A 5,840-nucleotide genomic window follows, 5' to 3' on the forward strand; every position below is an offset into this window, starting at 1 on the left:
ATGGTATACCTGTTTATCCCTTACACACAGTCGCCATAGTTACACCACTGTTGTACTTCCACTCTCTTGAGAAAATTGATTTATTTGACTTTCGAGTAACCAGTCTCAACCTGCCTGAGTTTACAAGCAAGTGTACCCAGTCTCATGTCACAAGGGGTGGGGTCTGTGACTCAAATCAAATCAAATATTATTTGTCACATGAGCCGAATACAACAGTGAAATGCTTATATGGTATGTGACTCAGCTGACAAACAACCATCTGACCTGGGCTAGTCAAGACTACAAGACCCACCCATATTTACTGAGGACGATAGGTTGCATTCCAATCATCCACTCTCTTCCCAACGTGTGCAATTGCACACTCCCTGCCAGAGTCAGAACCAGGCCAGAGCTTCCCCTCTCCCATAGGTCAGACAACACACCCCTCCCCTCTATACTGTGCTCACGGTTAGACTGGTACGAGGAGATGGAGTTCATGATCTCTGTGGAAGAAGCAGAGATTTACCGTTATGAATGGGTATATTGACCACGGATTATAGATAAGACTAGGCTTACTGAGCATTGGTTGTAAAGAGTCAGCCAATGAGGTGATGATGCTCTTACCTGTTGGTGCTTCATCCGAGGTTGAGTCCTTATCTGTTTGTAAGAAAAGGCAGTATGGTTCAGAATAAGACAGCAATGGGTCTTTCTTTACATGGGCTATTAATTGGAATGATTTTAAAGTTGCACAAAGGTCAGCATAGAAGTTCAGCAAAAGAAGAACGTCGCTCAGACGTCTGTGATTACCTGTGGACATGGCTTGGGCAGCATGATCTGAAAGTATCACACGAGACACACAAGGTAGTGTAAATGACTAATTATTAACAATGAATTACTGTCTGCTAATGTTACTGTACATACTGTTTGATTCAGCAGCTGTGTTACTGTATTCAGTCATTATGCCAACACTTACTGCTATTAGTATCAAAGTCAGCTTGTACTAGCACAGCTGCCAGAGAGCAGAGGATGAGAAAATTCCTGGAAACAGAATTTCAAAAGAGGAATTTAAAACCAATTTTGCTCTGCAAATTGCAGACTAGATAGTATTTATTTATATTTTGTATTATTACATACACCCGATAGGTGCAGTGAAATGTGTTGTTTTACAGGGTCAGCCATATTAGTACTGCGGCCCTGGAGCAGATTAGGGTGCTAAGTGCTGATCACTGGCCTTGACAGCTTCTCTATTTCAGACTCTTTCACTTTGGTACTGCATGCCTGTTATTTTAAGATAATCTGTTATTCTGAATTCCAATTTCCAATCAGACACCAAATCCTTCTAATCAACTGTCTGTTTGATGTTTATTTCAGTTGAAGTGCCAGCCGAAGGACTTCTGAAATTGTCCGCAACCTTTTCACATTGACCTGAAAGCGTACCTGGTTCTTTAATCAATGTAGCATCTTAATGGTGCATTTTAAATCAACGTTCTATTCAAAAACCCTACACTACCGGTCAAAGGTTTTACAACACCTACTCATTCAAGGATTTGTCTTTATTTTTTACTATTTTCTACATTGTAGAATAATAGTGAAGACATCAGAACTATGAAATAACACATATGGAATCATGTCGTGACCCAAAAAATGTTAAACAAATCTAAATCTATTTTATATTTGAGATTCTTCAAATAGCCGCCCTTTGCCTTGATGACAACTCTGCACACTCTTGGCGCCACCCCCACCTACATTTTTTATTTTATGTTTCATTGCAAAGGTATAGTGGCATCAAAAATAAGTAAAATGCGTAAAATAACATTCAAATTAAAGATGTAAACCTCATTAAAATCACGTAGCGTCCATTAAGACATGGCACATTCTGCATCATACATTTAATAACCCTCAAACATGCTCATAGTAATGATAATTGACTTACCTGGTCAACATGCCTTGAGGTTAGAGTCTGGATCCTGAATTGTACTGTAAAGGTGTCAATATTGCACTTCAACTGGTCCTGATGCAGAAGGGGGTGGTGATGTTTTTATACCTATCCCAACACCCATTGGGGATGGAAGGAGGAGTGGCCTGCTTATTGTGGACAACCTGTGAAAGAGGAAAAAATGGTGACATACCTATTGGATTTCATTGTGTGGTTTAATGTAAGAATTTGTATGTCTCCTACCTACATACATTCTCTCAAAGGATTCTCTCATTCCCCCAAAAGGCACACATAAATATCACAGAAACCCTATTGTTACATGGGAGTATCTCGAACTTCCTTTTCCCCTCTCTTTTCTATGTGTGTTTTTTTTTATCTGAAGGAGACATTACACTACAGTCCCTTTAAAGTTCAGGCTCTACGCTACAGTTACTCTCTGAGGAGGTGTTGGGAACCTGTGCCAAGTAGTGAGGTCATAGTGGAAAGCATAGTGGAATGATTGCTAGACCTGCATCCCAAATAGTACTCTATTCCCTATTTAGTACGCTACTTTTGACCAGAGCCAGTAAAGTAGTGAACTAAATAAGGAGTAGAGTATCATTTGGTTCCCTGATGATGGGAAGCTTTGAACAGTCTCTGTCCAGATCAGACCACCTGGCCAGGATAACAGTCACTACTTCTCCTGAGAAATGTGTGTACTTTCCTGCACTTGAGGCTAGTGGACAGCAGCATCTTGGTAGGGGGAATTCCCTGGTCCCAAATAGGCATCCTGGACTGAAATGTTAAACCAATTTAACAAGTAAGGCAAACCCAGACTAGGGGAAGGTCAGGATAAATGGTCTGATTTTGGTCCAAACAGTTGGTGAAATAAGGTTACAAGGGTCTGTTTCATTCTAACATAATCCTAAGGAGCTAGTATCCGTAGATGGGCTTGATAGGCTGAACCATGATTCTATCAAACTTAACAACAGGCTTAGCTTGGCACAGGCAGATTTTATTCATCATTTGGTATTCCTCTTCAAACTCTCTACATAGCTTATACTAGTTTTAAAGTGCAGTGAACGTGGAAGTAGGATATCGCCTTGCAATGCAGACTTTGTAGCCTCAGGGTAGCTTATATAGTCACGAGAGTTATGGAAAAGGGCCCCAGGCCCTTACTGACCTAAGGATAGTATATGCAGGCTTTTGATTCACAGATGCCAAATCCAATTGGAAGTCTGTTTTTTTTAGTTATTTTTTTATAAGAATTATAAAGAGTCACAAACAAAATACATTACACACAAAATAAAATAACAGGTTCCATTTTCAGCAGCAGATACAATCGTAAAGTACAGTTAAGAATTATAACTTAGTAACAAATCCAATTGCATGTCTGATGTGTGAATATGAGATAGCACTTTTTCAACAAAACCAGCTTTTAATGAATGAAAACCTTCTCCAGCACAATACAGATAGCAATTTCAGTGAATAAGTCAAGTATAGAGTAATAGTAGCTATGTGAACTCATTGCCCCAGTCTGAATACAACAGCAACACGGGCATTACTCTCTGGAGAATAAAGGCAACTTTGAGCCCCAGACTGCGATAAAGTTTGTCTCATGTGCATCCAAAATAACCTGGAAAAGAGGAGAAAGAACACCCCACTACCAGACAGCGTCGATTTCACAAGCTCATGCCGCTAAGACTAATGCCCTTGTAAATCCCCCCTCCCATTCTCATCTCGTCCACCGTCGTCATCCGATCTGCCGGGTTATTTTGCTTTTTATCAGAAGGAACAAATGCTAATGGAAATGAATTGGCCTTCCTTAGACAAGACACGAAGTCTAACCATCTGGGTTTTACCTTTCCTGGCTTTCTATGGGGAGCCGACGCAAAAAGGAAGGCTCCTCTCCAGAGCAGAACAGAGGTTAGAGTGCTGATAAAGGGAGAACGTAGTCCCCCTGTAGTACAGTTACATCTCACACGTCCTCTTGCTTTGTTATTTAAGCCTTCTCCGGCCCAGGTATCAAAGGAGTCCTCTGTCTGCTCTGACTAAAAGGATTTCTCTCTTTAAATGTTAAAAGATAATTAGACGTTTCTCTCTCTCTTTCATTATGGAGCGGCTGATCAGGCCGTTTGGAGAGATCGTTTCAAGGCAAACATTGGCCTGAAAAGCCTTTGAAAGCTGGTAATGTCTGATTTACATGTGCATAGGGAGGAAGCCCATTGGGTGCACTGGACTACTAGGGTTCCAACCCAAGGACTGAAAGGACTGTGTCCTCACTTCACTGTACAGTAGGGAACATTGTACAGCAAAAAAATAATAGGAAGATTACCGCACTGTATATCAACGACGGGGGCAATGAACCCTCTTGGGGAAAGTCCATGAGACTGTAAACACATTATAACGAACTCATTAAAATCACTATTTTTTATTTACTGTTTATTAAACAACATACAGATCCTTGAGTTATTCGTGATACTAATTAAAAAATCACAGTTTTATTTTTCAAGACAAGACATAGTGATTCATCTCGACCTGATACATCTCGACCTGATACATCTCGACCTGATACATCTCGACTTGATACATCTCGACTTGATACATCTCGACCTGATACATCTCGACCTGATACATCTCGACTTGATACATCTCGACCTGATACATCTCGACCTGATACATCTCGACTTGATACATCTCGACCTGATACATCTCGACCTGATACATCTCGACTTGATACATCTCGACCTGATACATCTCGACCTGATACATCTCGACCTGATACATCTCGACCTGATACATCTCGACTTGATACATCTCGACTTGATACATCTCGACTTTCACTGTAATAATCTGTTTTGAATACGATGTGATGACATAAGAGCAAACACTCTCAGGTCTCCAGTGTCCTCTCAGATACTATTGAATATGATCGTTTGGTGCCCACATTGTAAATTGCCTATCAGCTGCCATTTCTAGAACTCTCCATCACCATGAAGAATCAGACCCTATGACTAGCACATACCAGACAGGATTTATTCAAGTGGGGAGGGTATTGAATGTCTTTTTAATATATAGTGTCCCACGTAGGCCTAAGAATGAACCTGAATCATGATGTATCGTCTTTATTGTGCAGAGGAATATCTGTGGACTGTATCATTTATGGACTCACCAACTGTAATGGACAGTATAGATACGTAGGCCTACCTATCTTTTGGGTTGTGCTGAGTGACATGTTCAACACCGTTTATGAAGGGAACACCTATAACATATGATATATGCAGACAAGTCAAGATTTTATATCAATAGGCCTATAGATTATCTTAAAAGTACTCATGTTGCCTTTATGGTACAGACAGAGACCACTTTGTTTTGGGGGAAATTGTGTTGTACAACAGCACTGGATTAAACTTTTTATATATATCAAGGTCAGTGTAACAAGAACATTGTGCAATGCAACCACGTTCCAGACTACTACAGTCTATCAACTGTCTCATCAGATAGAGTCCTCCATTGTCCTGACCAATGGACAGACTGAACACTTCTAACAGTTGAATGTAGGCCTACATAGGCAAAAACTTCATTCATTTCAGGATTTAATCTTATAAACAACTATATGTAATGGTGGTGTTTGGTTTGGTCTTGTGGCGCAGAGGATGAGGTTCGATTCCCCGCTGGTTGGTACCTTGACTTGGATTGTCCTAAGTGAAGAAGAGGGGGTCAGAGGGTGAAGTTGCAGGTGGTTCAGTGAACCATGCTTGAATGATGTAATACAGTATGTCCTTGCCTGATATCTGAAGATTTGCATTAGCTCTGTGAGTGAATGCTTTAGCTTGGCGAGCTAACACAGTCTTGTGGTAATATAGTTAAATTTCAGTGTGGGGTTTACTAACATCTTTTCATGTTGTTGCATTGCCCTTGGCTCTGATCTGCTTCGCTGCTACTA

General features: G+C 40.6%; 1 long non-coding RNA gene across 1 annotated transcript; it reads right to left on the minus strand.

Moving 5' to 3' along the window:
- Window positions 1-422: 422 nt before the first annotated feature.
- On the minus strand, window positions 423-1,021 carry LOC112265854. The gene is made up of 4 exons (XR_002955819.1): window positions 953-1,021; window positions 787-813; window positions 604-636; window positions 423-482 (listed from the first exon to the last, which is right to left on the minus strand). It is a non-coding gene; the product is annotated as an uncharacterized LOC112265854 (long non-coding RNA).
- Window positions 1,022-5,840: the final 4,819 nt, after the last annotated feature.

Source organism: Oncorhynchus tshawytscha, linkage group LG13, assembly GCF_018296145.1.
Source record: "Oncorhynchus tshawytscha isolate Ot180627B linkage group LG13, Otsh_v2.0, whole genome shotgun sequence".
NCBI classification, from domain to species: Eukaryota; Metazoa; Chordata; class Actinopteri; order Salmoniformes; family Salmonidae; genus Oncorhynchus; species Oncorhynchus tshawytscha.